The sequence below is a fragment of the Castor canadensis genome, chromosome 7 (assembly GCF_047511655.1).
Source record: "Castor canadensis chromosome 7, mCasCan1.hap1v2, whole genome shotgun sequence".
Classification (NCBI taxonomy): domain Eukaryota; kingdom Metazoa; phylum Chordata; class Mammalia; order Rodentia; family Castoridae; genus Castor; species Castor canadensis.
The window spans coordinates 129,492,120-129,506,698 of NC_133392.1; the positions used below are offsets into that span (position 1 = coordinate 129,492,120).

The window sequence follows — 14,579 nt, forward strand, 5'->3', positions numbered from 1 at the left end:
GTTGCTAAACTCCCATCTCAAATGTAAACCCAGGACTGAGCTCAGGACTTAATATATCCAACTGCACTTAACATAGCCCACTGGCACCTAGGCTCATTATATCAGAAACAAGGAGTTCATATTTCCCCCTAAATCTATCCCTCTTCTTCTTTTTTTTAGTGATGATCATCCAAGTCACAGACTAAGAGGCAACCTACGTGGCTGTTCTCTATCTCTAGGGCTTTGAATGTGGCTATGTTTATAGGGAAGAGGGAAGGGTGCACCACCTTGCTGGCCAGGGAAGTAGGGGGCTCCAGTACTGAATTATATCACACTTTTGCACCTATAAGGCTGGATTATATCACACCCCATACCACTGCCCCAGGGAGGCAATGCATTAATGCAGTCTGTTCTTGGTATTTCCCAGGCAGGTCCCCCTGCCCTAGCTGGGGACTCTGTTCCATAGGAAAGTACTGCCATTTTTGGTTTAGGGGCTCTGGTGTTGTTCCTAACTTAGAGAGGGTACAGGGGCAGAATTATCTCTCCCCAAACACTAGATCAATTGCCAAATAGAATGGGTTAAGCTAGAGATAGCTGGAAGCCTCACCTGTCAGAGACCCATTGTCAAGATGCATAGGAAGAAGTGTCTTACAGTAAGATGCCAGTATTTCCCCTACCTCTGCCATCCCTCACCACTGCACGTGCTCTAGCCCCAAGAGGCCCTCTATTTGAGCACACAATAAGCTGAGAGACCAACTGTCTTATCACTTTGCCTTTTTTTTTCTTTCAGAGCCAGGGATGGGACCCAGGACCTTGTATAAGCTAAGTACACGTTCTACTTCTGAGCTACATCCCCAGTCCCATGCCTTATCTTCAAATACCACATGCCTAGTACCTAGGATAGCACCTAGCATATAGTAGAATATGAATGAACAGCCACAATAATGGGCCCTGCACATGGGGCATGAGACTGTTAAAGCCAGAAACTATAGGGCTATAGCATTTGATTTCCTCTTTCACCCTGCCCTCCTGAGCTCCTGTACTCCCTACTGCAATTAGTGCCCATGGCCATCTAACCAATCACCTGGAAGGAGGACCAGAGACTTACTGTAGGTCATTCTAGGCACATGACAATTCCCTAAGACATAGCACTGCCAATCCTGGAAGAGTAAAGGGTCTTGAAATAACCAAGTTCCATCCATCTTGTTCTCTCCTTGGAATCCCCCTATTACTGACTCAGCGCAAATCTCACCTTTGCTAGACATAGTACCTTACAATGATTTCTATGACTTAATCTCTTAAACCTGACAGCTAAGACCCTCCCCCCTTCACCCAATTCTCAGGCTTCTGGCTCTCTCTGCCTGGGATCTGCTCTTTGACTTGAGCTTCCTCTCTGTCTGTGATCACAAACTGGTAACGATTACTGTGTTTAGTCAAGTCCAACACCCAGTTCCTTAGCACCTCCCTCTCCCTTTAGCTGTAGGCTCACTCAAAACTAAAGTGATGCCAGGTGCTGTGGATTATGCCTGTAATCCCAGATATTTATGAGCAGGGATTGGGAAGATTGAAGTTTGAGGTCATCTGAGGCAAAAGCATGAGACACTGTCTGAAAAATAACAAAGGCAAAAAGAGCTGGGAGTATGGCTTAAGTGGTAGAACACTTGCCTAGTAAGCACAAGGCCCTGAGTTCAAATCCCAATACCACCAACCCCTCAAGCACCCCCTCAAAACCAAAAAACAACAAAAACTAAAGTAAAAGAGATTCTCTAAGGCAACTGTCATCAGTATCAATATTTTTAACATGCTCCTATCTCAAAGAAAATAGGAAAGAAAAGTTTCCTTCTAAACCTAGAAACTGGCAAATTTCAAGGCAGGCCTGCCTTGACCTCCCCAAATCTAGTTATCTTACTCTCCTATTTCAGCTATTAACTCCTAAATTATATCCTAGACTAGGTCACTACTAACAGCCAAAGTGTTCCTTAATTTCAAACTTGCACTCTCTGCCAGCCTGTACTTACCTATGTATCTATCACTCACCCACTCTTTTTTTTTTGCTCACCCACTCTTGTAGTGAGATTCCAACCATTTTCAATACACATCTGCCATCTTTTTATTGTCCTTCACTTGCTCTTACTGAAATTATTACCCATCTTAAATTCTAAATCCATCATTATAATTACTTCTTTAAATTCATCCTCAGTTTCTTTGCTCATCTCTTGGTGAAAACATAACTTTAAATTCCACTGTCTACCTACCAGCAAATTGGATATTGCTGCCTGGGGAAAAATACATACTGATTAAGTCTCACTCAAAATTAAAGTGAGGTCCTTATATTGCCTGCAATCTTATTATATATTATGAGCCTAGACATTCTCTTACTCTCCTAGATTCACACTTTCTCTTCATACTTAACTTCCTCCCTCATTCTCATTCTCATCAAATGGTCTTGTTTTCCATGGCACTGAAATATCTGAAGCAATCAGATGTCTGTAAGTTCCTACAGTTGTGCCTATTATCTCTACTTTTTTTTTTTTTTTTTTTGGTTTGAACTGTCCATACTTGTAACTAGGCCAAATCTTGTATCCTTATGTTTTTACTTAAATGTACCTTCCCATGGAAGCCTTTCCCAATCCCCGTATCTAAAATGGTAGCCCAGCTTTCTATTCCCCATTCCTCTTTATTTTTCTCTGGTGGTTTCCTTTATCTAATATCCCACAGTTTTACTTACGTATCTTGTTTCTTTGCTTGCTTCTGCACTAGAGCCTGAGCTCCAGGAAGGCAGGGGTGTTTGTCAGTTTTGCTTATTGCTCTATTTCCAGTACCTAGAGCGGAACTTGACACTCAACTAAATACATGTTGGATGAATGAATGTAAAATGGGGCTACCTTCTATCTCATGGGTTATTGTGAAGGTGAAATGAGATAAGGCACAGGAAGTCCTTGGTATACCATGTTGCTAAATAATTGTTGGTTTCCTTCACCTCCCTTCTTCCCCTCCCAGTTTTGGTATCAGCCATGTCCTCCTTGTCCCTCAGACAGTGCCAGGTCAGAGGTAGAGTTGACAGCAGTAACTGCCTCACCAGCATCCTCAGTAGGACTCACTCAACACCAGGCCAGGCTCATCACTACTCCAGACATCCATTTCTCTGGTTATGTGGAGTTACCTTGTTCTAAACCAGTAAGCTGGAGGCTACAGAATAACTGAATAGGCTTTCAGAAGTCCAGTCCACACACCAGATAGTTACATCAAGGCCCAGGGTGGGCTGTTGTGCCTCACAGCCTGACCTCTCCCACATGCCATATCAACACAGCTCCAACAGTGTTCATCCATGGGTTAAAGCATCATTCTCAAAGGTTTATGTAGTATCACTGCCTGATAGTATCTCTAGCCCCCTTCTCCAAAGTTCTCTACTGAAGTTATAGAGTACAGCCTTCGAAGCACTTTGGCTACCTCATTCCAAGCAGGCCAGAAGGCTCCATTCACCAGAGGCTGCTGCTCCCCACATGTATAGAAGGTCTTGGGAACTATCATTGGCCAGCTTCTTATTTGGCATGGTATGTTCTGGCCATGGCTGAATGTATCATGGCCATTGCCTTGTGGAATGGACTGAATTGTGTCCCACCCAAACCCCCAGCAACTTTCTTCTCACCCTAGGAAAAGACACTGTTTTCTACACAGGAATTCTCTAGGAAGCACAATTAATCTGGTTATGATTTCTGGTCTGGGGATTACTTCTCAACAATCATTACTCCTACTCTTGGATGACTAAGGCTGCTAGAGACAACCTAGTCTATAGTGACTGGTATCACTGTAGACTTACAGTTTCTACTTGGCTTGTCTGCTCTGCTGTGTGACAGTCTTTGGGTTGCCCTGGGAACCTAGAAAGAAGTCTCTTCATTCTCCATAGAAGCCCTTATTCCAGTCTTCTTATACTTCTAATCCTACCTCATAGATGTGGCTCCAGAGTGGCAGCTACTAGCCAGGCTTGGTCTGGGTCCATAAATTACATTATTCATGCTGAGTAGGATGGGAATGGGCTTGATTGCAGCACATCAAGAATAGGCTTACTGCTTTTCTGTAGAGTCTGGTGTGGCCTGAGCCCTTGGTCCTGCTGGGATGCTTCAAAGCACTGTTAAAAATGTCTAGGTCCATCCACATGAAGCCCTACTATATTCTGGTTTATTAGGAAAGCTAGGTAGGAATGGGGTTGATAAGCTTCATCATTTATGAATCAGGAGTGCTGATAAAAGTAAAGCTTTGAAAGGTTCAAGTTCTGCATCTGCTCATGATCATCATTAACCACCTCCTTTGCAGACACATGAGCTGAAACATCAGTCTGTCTGTAAATATAAGCAAGCTGTGTTATATGGGAACACAGAATGTTACTGAACACTTATATAAGTACCATTTCCTATATGTCATGAATAGAATATATCTGTGAGATGCACACACACATACACACTCATTCACACCACAAACACATACATACAAAAGAATAGGTTTATGGGCTGGGATACAGCTCAGTGGTAGAGTACTTGCCTGACATATGAAGGCCCTGGGTTTGATCCCCAGCACTGCAAAAAAAAAAGGTTTATGGTCAATGTGACATGACCACTAAAAAAGTAGCATCTTTAGAGTGTCAGTCATTATAGGAGCATCAAAAATGGAGAGAGCCTTCTTCTATCCTGTGTCAGGCCACCCTTGAAGCAAGCACAAGTTCTAATCTGAGTGAATCCAAAAGGGAACAGTAACAAAATGGAACTAACCCAAAGAACAGGACCAGTGAAATAAGAAGGGGTCCCTTATGATAGCTCTCCAGAGCAGAAATACCTGGCAAAGACTAGCAGTTACTGCTAGGCACCGGTGGCTAACGCCTGTAATCCTAGCTACTCAGGAGGCAGAGATCAGGAGGACTGCATTTTGAAGCCAGCCTGGGCAAATAGTCCGTGAGACCCTATCTCAAAAAAACCCAACACATACACACACGAAAAAGGGCTGGTGGAATGGCTCAAGCTGTAGGCCCTGAATTCAAGCCCCAGTACTGAAAAAAAAAAAAAAAAGAAGATGACTAGCAATCACACAGTCACCAGCTTCAAATCCCTGAACAACTGAGGCAGAAGAGGGGTCACACTTGTTCTGTGTAGCTCTGGCAGGTACAGCAAGGACCACAGCGGGGAAGTTATAGAGATGCAGAGTTTGGCTTTTCATAGTTGAAACTCTCCAATTACTGAGTATCTTGAAATGGATGGACTGCTTCTGCACGTCCAGTCTCTAACTACTGGGAAGGGGACAGACTAGGCAATCTTCATGATTCTGGGGCACAGGGGCTGTAGGTTCACCAAGTCCAGGAAAGTGGCAGGTGCCATCCTCTTCACAGGCTCACCCTGGACGGAAGACAGGCCCAAAGTGACAGCAGGTCCAGCCTCCAGCCTAACCTTCATCATCATGGCTCAATCAGTTGCTCAGTGCTAGTGTCCAGGGGACTTTCTTGAAGGGCTGTCCACAGTTTGGGTAAGTTATCTTCTCTCTTTAAAAGGAAAAGCTGTGGAAATGGGGGAGGCTGTGGGAGACTGTTTCCATTTTGAGTGTCTACTCCAAAGCTCTGGTGTTTTGCCAGGATTTAAGTATGGTATACAAAACACTGTTAAAAATAACTCCTTGATTGAACAGAAGGCGTGGGAGAGAGGGAACAGCCAGGCAACTTTGCTAGAGGGTGGGAGAGGTGGGCAAGGAGAGGAAACTTATACCCAGAGACCCTGGGAAGGGTTTTATTCCAAAAGAGTTATGTGGACTCAAAGGGATTAAGGACAAGGGAAATATTGTCCCTGACTGCTCCCTTCCAGAAATAATTGCTCATAAGTGCCCTGCTTTCGCTAGTCCAGGATATAAACATTGCTGGTTCTGAAGGTTTCTCCTAGGACTAAGTCTGCCATTTTTCATTCCTGAGTACCAAACTATGGGACTAAGGTCAGGAGAAAAAAGCAAGGAGAGGGAACCCAAAAAAGGTTAATAATGTCAAAAGCCAAGAGAGGTCAGTCAAAGACACAGAGGCCATACAAAGGTCTACTGGATTTAGCCATTGGGAAGTTCTTATGTTTGAAGATTTCTAGACTTTTCCTTCCATAAATAGACATGTAACATAAATGAATTATCTTATGGGTCCTGTTCTAAAACTTGCTTTTAAAAATGTTTAACAATAAATTGTGGAGTCATGTCAATCAATATAATTTGACATCATTTTTCATGACTACATACTATTTCATCACATGGACATACTACTTTAATAATTCTTTGGCTGAGAGACATTTAGGCTGTTTTCAACTTTTCACTATTATTAAAACATACTGCAAAAGCATATTATAATAATTCATGTGCAGATAAGATTATTTCTTTATGTTAAATATTTAGAAGTGGATTGTTGGATCAAATGGAATCACATTTTATATTCTATTCTATTTTGCCTATGTTACCTGCCATCATTTTGGAGAGAACAAAATTCTGTTCTTGCCGCATTTTCTTTCATCTCTCTGGAGATTCTCTCCCATTCTCCTCCATTATTTCTTCTTCCTCTTCACTCATTCTAAGTTAGTATTCCCCAGAGTTATGTCATTCTATTATCTTCTTCCTCTAAAAATTACCAACTCAAGTGTCTCCAAGAGTCAAGGGCACTATAAATGCGAATTATGACATTTATCAATTCTACAGTTGTGTGTGTTCTTCAGATTTTTCCATATGTAAATTTGTGTTGTTTGCAAACAGGACTAATTTGACCTTCTCTTTTCCTAATTAGATGCCCGTTATTTTTTTCTCTTGTATTATTGCTCTGACTAAAAATTCCAATGCTACATTGAGTGGAGTGGTAGAAACATCCTTGTTTTGTTCCTGATCCTGAGGGAAACAATTTCAGCTTTTCCCCATTGAGTATGTTGGTGGTGGGCTTGACATATTAAACCTTTACTGTGTTGAGATATGTTCCTTCTGTACCTAATTTATGAGGGTTTTTATCATGAAGAATTGTTTAATTTGATTTATCAAGTGCTTTTTCTACATCTATTGAGGTGATGATTTGGTTTTTGTGCTTTACTCTGTTGATACACAAAATATGTTTGTTGATTTGCATGTAATTTGTAATATATTATGTTTATTGATTTGTATATGTGGAACCATTCCTGATCCCATGGGATGAACCCCATTTGATCATGGTGTAGTGCTAGCATTTTATTGGGAATTTTTGCATGTTCATCAGAGATATTGTTCTTTAGTTTTCTTTTTTTGTTGTATCAGGATACCAAATGTTATCTTCACAGAATGAGTTTGGAGGAGTTCCCTTTCAATACTTTGGACTAGTCTGAGAAGAACTGGCATTGGTTCCCCTTTAAAGGTTTAGCAAAATTCAGCAATAAAGCCATTTGGCCCTAGGCTTTTCTTTATTGCTTCCAATAAAAATAAATAATAATAAAAATATTGTTATTATTACTGATTCAATCTTCTTACTTATTAGTCTGTTCAGGTAGTCCATGTCCTTATGGTTCAATTTTGGTAGGTTGTATGTGTCTAGAAATTTATTTCTGCAGTATGAGTCATGTCTTTTATTTCATCCTGGATTTTACTTATTTAGGTCTTATTTCTCTTTATTCTTAGCTAGTTTAGCTAAAGGTTGTCAATTTTATCTTTAAAAAAATAAATTCCTCATTTCATTGATGTTTTGTGCTATTTTAAAGTTTCTATTTCATTTATTCTCACTCTGATTTTTATTTCTTTCCTTCTAGGTTTGGTTTATTCTTGATTTTCCACTTACTTGAGTTGCATCATTAGGTTGCTTTATTTGGAATCTTTCCACATTTTTTTCCTCTTTGGTACTGGGGTTCGAACTCAGGATCTCACACTTGCTAGGCAGGCACTCTACTATTTGAGCCACTCTGCCAGCCCTTTTTTGTGTTGGGTATTTTCAAGATAGGGTCTCACAAACTATTTGCTTGGGCTGGCTTTGAGCCTCCATCCTCTTGATCTCTGCCTACTGAGTAGCTAGGATTACAGGCATGAGTCACTGATGCCTGGCAGTTTCCACTTTTTTTTTTTTTTAATATTGGCTTTTATTGTTATGAACTTCCCTGTTAGTACTACTTTTGCTGTATCCTATAGGCTTTGCTATATTGTTTTCATTTATATTTGTGACAAGAAATTTTTCAATTTCTCTTTTGATTTCTTCATTGGTCATTCAAGAGAATGTTTAATTTCCATGTGTTTGTATAATTTCTAAGTTGCTCTTGGTGATTTCTAATTTTGTTCTATTGATGTCAGAGAAAATGTATGCTACAATTTTAATTCTTTTTGAATTTCTTGAGACTTGCTCTGTGGCCTAACATTTGGTCTATCCTGAAGAATGTTCCATGTGCTTGTAAGAATATACATTCTGCAATTGTTGGACGAAACATTCTGTAAATGTTGGTTTTTAGTATAGTTTAACTCAGATGCTTCTGTGATTCTGACTGGATGATCTGTCCACTGATGAAAGAAGGATATTAAATAATTACAGTATTAGAGTCTATCTTTCCATTTAGGTCTAGTTATGTTTGGCTTATGCAATTGGGTACTCTAGCATTGAATACATACATGTTCACAACTGTTATTTCATTTTGTTGAATTGCTCCCTTTATCATTGTATAATAACTTCCTTTGTCTCTTTCTTATTTAAAGACTTTTTTTTTTTTTTTTTGCAGTACTGGGGTTTAAACTTAGGGCCACACACTTGTAGGCAGACACTCTACCACTTAACCTACTCTTCTACCCTTTTTTGCTTTAGTTAGTTTTTGAATAGGGTCTTGCATTTTTACCTGGTCTGGCCTGAACTGCAGTCCTCCAATTTATGCCTCCTACATAGCTAGGATGACAGGCATGTACCACCATGCCCAGTTTTTTGGCCAAGATGGAGCCCAACTTTTTGCCTAGACTGGCCTCAAACTGCCATCCTCCTGATTTCCACCTCCCAAGTAGCTGGGATTACAGGCGTGAACCACTGTGCCCAGCTTAAACTCTATTTTATCTAAAATAAGTATAGCTACTCCTGCTTACTTTGGTTTCCATTTACATGGTATATCATTTTCTATCCCTTTATTTTCCAGTATATGTATGTCTTAATGATGAAGTTAATTTCTCATTGACAGCATATTGTTGGTTCTTATTTTTTAATCAAGTCAGCAACTCTGTACTTTTTAATCAGGATTTAATTGATTACATTCAAGGTTATTATTGATTAATAGTAAAGACATACTTCTGTCATTCTGTTAAATTTTTTCTGGTTGTTTTATATAGCCTTTATTCCTTTTTTCCACTCTTGTTCATCTTTGTGTTTTTTTTTTTTTAAGCAGAATGTTTTATTGATTTTAGTCAGTTGGGAATAATTACCTTCATTAATGCCTTAAGATATTTTACCTCATTGAAACAAAAGAGAACTGTTATAGTCCAGACTTTTGACATTCATGTGTTCGCTGCTCTGGGGTGACAAATTGTTCAGTTCTCATCCTGCAACATATACTTCATTAATATAACTTACTAACAAAGGGTGTGTGCCCCAAATTTCCACTTGTTACCATTCATTTCTGGCCACAAACTTCTATATAGCATTTACGACACGAATGTCAATCACTAAGTCAATCTGCCTAGGACTGTGCACGGTGGTATGTAAGAGCTATCAACTAGAGCTTGGGACCGAGCTTCTTCCAGGAAACCCCCAGAAGACTCCACTGACATTAGGTATCCAGCTTTTAGTTGGTTTTTGGCCTCCTGGACATCTATATTGGAAAGGTTTCCTCAAGTGATCATTTTTACTTGGTTATAGGCAGCCTTGATAGCATCTCTAGTAGCTGCAGCCGAGAAGAGCATGTAAATCCTAAAGAATCTAGAATTTGAGTAACTGGCATTAAAAGTTGGAACATCAAATGGCTGGTAAATTCCCTTGGCAATAACCTGGTACAGAGGGCTGGGGGAATTGCTACTCCTCTTCATATGTGATCCAAAACAGGTTAAAGAACACAAAATGAAATTGCTTCTGCATTTCCCATGGCAGCATTTTCTGCTGTGAATGCAGCATGGATAAGACTGTCTCCCTTTTTTTTTTTTTTGGTGATACTGGGGCTTGAACTCAGGGCCTACACCTGGAGTCACTCCACCAGCCCTTTTTTGTGATGGGTTTTTTTCCAGCTGGCTTTGAACCTTGATCCTCCTGATCTCTGTCTCTTGAGTATCTAGGATTACAGGTGTGAGCCACTGGTGCCCGGCTAAGACTGTCTCTATTCTATTCTCAAATTTCACCCCCCTCCCAAAATCTGGGCTTCACACCAGATAAACTAAACCTACCCTTCATGTTGAGAAACAATTTGGTAACTTCCTTTAGAACAGGGTGACTCACACCAAGTCCAATCAAAGTCACTCTTGCAAAATGTTTCTGGTCATGGTAATATAACTCCTCTGATGCCATTTTTCCAATTCTATAATCAGAACAATTCAAAGAACTAACCAAGGCATTCTGGTAAGCTGCAATGACATGAGCCTCTGGATTCTGAAAAGCCACAGCTGAGACCGAAGGGCAGTTATTTCCCAGTGATGAAACTGTGGTGCTATGGTGACACTGAGCAGCAACTCTGTTAGAATACTGACATCATCTTGGAGGCATTCCGCAGTGTATGCCATGTTTTCCCTTGTTGCAGTCACACTTAATTTGCCACCAACTGCTTCAGTTTCATAGGTTATCTTAAAAAAATGAAGATCCTTTTGTAGATGCAAGACACAGCAAATAGGAGGTTCCTAAATTGTTGGGAGTTCTTATGTCTGCTGCCTGCTTTAATGAGCTGACCAATTCTTGATGCAGGAGCATAGTTTTCCAGAGAAACAATCACTAAAATTTTTAACTCAAGACACTAAAGACACAGAGGTACTCTTGTAGGGTAGCCATGGCTTTAACACTGGGGGCAATGTTGAGGGAATAAAATCATTAAGAAGGAATCAGCTCCAGTAAGTAGCTTTATGGTTCAAGATTGTAACCCACAGTCACTGGAGGCTTAAAGGAAGCAAAATGATGGTAGAGGACAGGAGTTTCCATGGTATTCTGTGTTAACAAAGTTTGATTCTCTTCTCTTTAATGAATCTGCTCTACCAGTGAGTTTTATACTTCATTGTGCTTTCAGGGTGGTAGTTATCATCCTTTCACTTCTAGTCTAGAAAAGACTTTATTTCTCCTCCAAAGTACAGCTTTGAAGATTATAGTAGTAGTCTTGGTTGGTGGTGGTTTGTTTGTTTTTTTTCAATTCAGAACTTTGAGACTATTACCTCATTCTCTCTAGAGAAGTGTGTTGTTTGACTAATGTGGGTTAACTTATATGTGACCTGACACTTTTCCTAATTTTAGATTTTCTCTTTGTCTTGTACTTTTGAAAGTTTGACTATAATATGATGGACTTGTATATTCATATCTTTCACTGAATAGGCTTTTATTTTTTTCAAATGGCTTTTCTTTCTCTTCTTCTGTAATACCCATAATGTGAATGTTTGTTTAAGAAACTGTCCTGAAAGTCTCAAAGACTTTCTCCACTCTTTTTTTTTTTTTTCCTATTATTTTCTCTTCTCTTGTCTGGCTGGATCCATTCTGCTGTTGAGCGCCTCCCCCTTTTTCTGCAGGACTGAGGTGTGAACTCAGGGCTTTGTGCTCGCAAAGCAGGTGCACTACTGCTTGAGTCACACCTCCAGTCCATTTTGCTCTTGTTACTTTGGAGGAGGTCCTCATGAACTTTTTGCCTGGGCTGGCCTCAGATCATCTGGATCAAAGCCTCTCAAGTAGCTAGGATTACAGATGTGAGCCACCAGCACCATGATTTCTGATTTTTTTTTTTAACGATCTCTTTGCTGAATTTCTCAGATGATAAATTTTCTTCCTAATTTCATCAAACTGTCTGTTTGTATTCTTTTGTATCCCATTACATTTTCTTATAATCATTATTTTGATTTTTTCAGGCTGTTTTATTAGTTTTTTGGGGGGTCTATTACTAGAGTTACTGTGTTCCTTTGCAGATGTCATGTTATTTTGTTTCTTCATCTTTCTTTGTGCATTGGCAGATCAGTTACCTCTACCAATTTTACAGAGTGGCTTTCTCCTGGTGAGTCCTAGAGGGTCCTAGAGTGTTGGATGAGTGGACTGTGGTGCCTTTATTCCCATAAGGGTGCTTTAGTGTAATATCTGTGTAGTTTCTACAGTTAGTAGCAATGCCAGTGATGTCTGCAGATACCTGTGTCCTAGGCTTGCAGGGGTTGTAGAACTGTACACAGTTTGAATATAGCTCTCTTAGCTAGGGAAGGTTTGCTGGTAGATCTGGGCATGGTGCACCTACCCAGCTGTGGGTACCAGCTATGGGTGTGGGGTATTTGTAGTTTCTGTGGGTCATGTGGCAGTCCTCCTGGGCCCAAGTGGAGGAGTGCAGTGTGCCTGGTAATGGCACAGTGCCATACCAGTGAGGGATGTACGGGGGTCAGGCTGGACCAGTGGATCCATAAGGGGTGCCTGTCAATGTCAAAATCTTAACATGATTTTGCAGGGCATCTGGGACCAACCAGTCCAGAGCAGGCTGGCCCAGCTGATTTCCACAGTGAATGGATGAGCTGAGTTTCTGTGAATGGATTGACAGCTTCTTGGGGCTGCAGGGGGATGGGAGGGACCTACCTAATTGTTTTTCATTTTTGGTGTCGGGAAGAATGGGAGGTGGGTTGAGCTACACAGGAAGGGCTGTGTGGCTGCCTTCCCAGGGCTAAGGGTGGGTGGGTGGGGCTGTTCAGGGTCATGCAGGGAATGAGGGTCACCTGGCTGCTTCCTTTGGGCCTCAATGGGTGAAACCACTTAGAGCTGACTGCCTGGATGCTTTTAGGGGCTGAGGGTGTATGGATAGGCTTTTGGCTACTTTTGGGGCAGTGTGGATATGGGTGGGGCTGCTCAACAGTTGGTTAGGAGTCTCTGCAGGCTGAGATGCTAAGGTGGGCTGCCCAGATGCTTCCAGGGTTTGGGAGGGTAGGCAGGGCCTTCTGGCTGGTTCACAAGGTTGGGTCAGCTGATTTGTTGAGGGCATCTGCCTTGCTGCTTCATAGGACCATGGGTAGGTCGAGTCCCAAGATAGCACTATGCATTTAGAGCTTGGGTGGGGATGTGCACCATGCAGGCTGGGCTCATTCTCTGGGGGCAGTGCAGCAGTTTGATAAACCAGTAGTTCCCCAAACTATCTGTGAGGGCAGCAGGCTTCTCCAGCAGCAAATGCTGCAGGAGTCCAGGGTGAGTGGTAACTGATTTTCTACCAGCAGTGGATACAAGTGTTAACTCTTCTAGCGAGATTCTCTTGCTTGCAGTTTGATCAGATGCCCTTATGAGAGCATATGAAGTTTCTTATGCTTGCTTTGTTCCTGCAGTCACCACACTGCCCACTCACTGACCTTCTTGGAGGCAGCAGGTGTGTCTATTTTTCACTGTCCTCCAGAGTACTACCCAGGGCTTGGCAGAGAATTGGTGTTTAATAGCTGGAGAAGGGGAAGAATCTACCTAAAGTCCCTGGGGCTCAAGAGGAGGGCACACAGTCACCATGGGTAGAGTCTAGATGGAGTTCTGGGAAGTGTCAATGTGGCTGGAGGCCCAGTTCCAGCCCTCACAGGGGGGAGGATGCAGAGGAAGCTTTCTCTCAATCCCTGAGGGTATTTTCTGCAGGGGGCTCCCTGGATTAAGCTCACACACTGTGCAGACATGCCCAATGCTAGGAGACAGATGCTGGCATAATGATGGAGCCATACTTTCCCCAAGCCATTCTTCATTCTTTATAATCTCTGAATTGCAGAAGCAAAATTGCTCACCCTCAGTCTGAAGCTTTTCGTGACTTGTGCAGAAGAAATGTCATCAACAGCCTTTTGTTTGGGTGTGTCTTGGGTGAATATGCCAAGAAGACTGGCTCAGAGTCATCTTTTCAGATGTTGTTTGTTTGTCTATAGCCCTAGTCCATACAAAGTCATTCACAATCCAGTTTTTCTGAGACTCCAAAGCTATCATCCTTTGATTCCTGCTATAGTTCACAGAGATACTGTGTGACAGCCTCCAGCCTTGGTAGGCTTGGGGCCTCCCCACAGTCCCACTCACTTAGCAAAGATGAGTCTAGTACCACATCCTGGGATGCAGTGGTGAGGGAGTGTTCAGTCAAATCCCCTGCTATTCAGGTTCACTTACATATTACCAGAACCTTGAGGTAAAACTTCAATTTACTTCCCTTGAACTGAGGTCCTGTCTACATTTTTCAAAACCATCTCCCCAGTGTCCAATGCAGTACCTGAGACCTAATAAAAATTCATTACAAGAATGAACCGGGATGCAATTCCTGATTGTCTCAACTATTGAGGGAGGCCATCAAACTCAGTGTTTTGAAGGAAGAACAGTCTAGAACTTAATATATTCTCAGAGTCACTTTCCGACTGTTGATGTTCGTGGTGGTGTTGCTGGGCAGGAAGCCTAGAGTGGAGAACACTATAGAACAGCGGGCCTTGACATGGTGGAGCACACAAGTAGGTCATGAGAATCCCTTACT

General features: G+C 41.6%; 1 protein-coding gene, 1 long non-coding RNA gene and 2 pseudogenes across 6 annotated transcripts in view; 1 reads left to right on the forward strand and 3 right to left on the reverse strand.

The window, feature by feature from the left end:
• St3gal3 (ST3 beta-galactoside alpha-2,3-sialyltransferase 3) overlaps positions 1-14,579 on the reverse strand; it is a 196,689-nt gene that overhangs the window by 43,837 nt on the left and 138,273 nt on the right. The gene's annotated exons all lie outside the window — the stretch shown is intronic.
• The window catches only part of LOC109676930 (uncharacterized), a 46,468-nt gene that overhangs the window by 5,292 nt on the left and 26,597 nt on the right, over positions 1-14,579 (forward strand). For both annotated transcript variants that reach the window (XR_012449944.1, XR_012449943.1), the window contains exon 2: positions 5,357-5,490. This is a non-coding gene — a long non-coding RNA (uncharacterized lncRNA). The remainder of the gene's footprint in view (positions 1-5,356; positions 5,491-14,579) is intronic.
• Positions 9,519-10,085, reverse strand: LOC141424698 (cytochrome b-c1 complex subunit 2, mitochondrial pseudogene; annotated as a pseudogene).
• LOC109676931 (cytochrome b-c1 complex subunit 2, mitochondrial pseudogene) lies at positions 9,968-12,413 on the reverse strand (annotated as a pseudogene).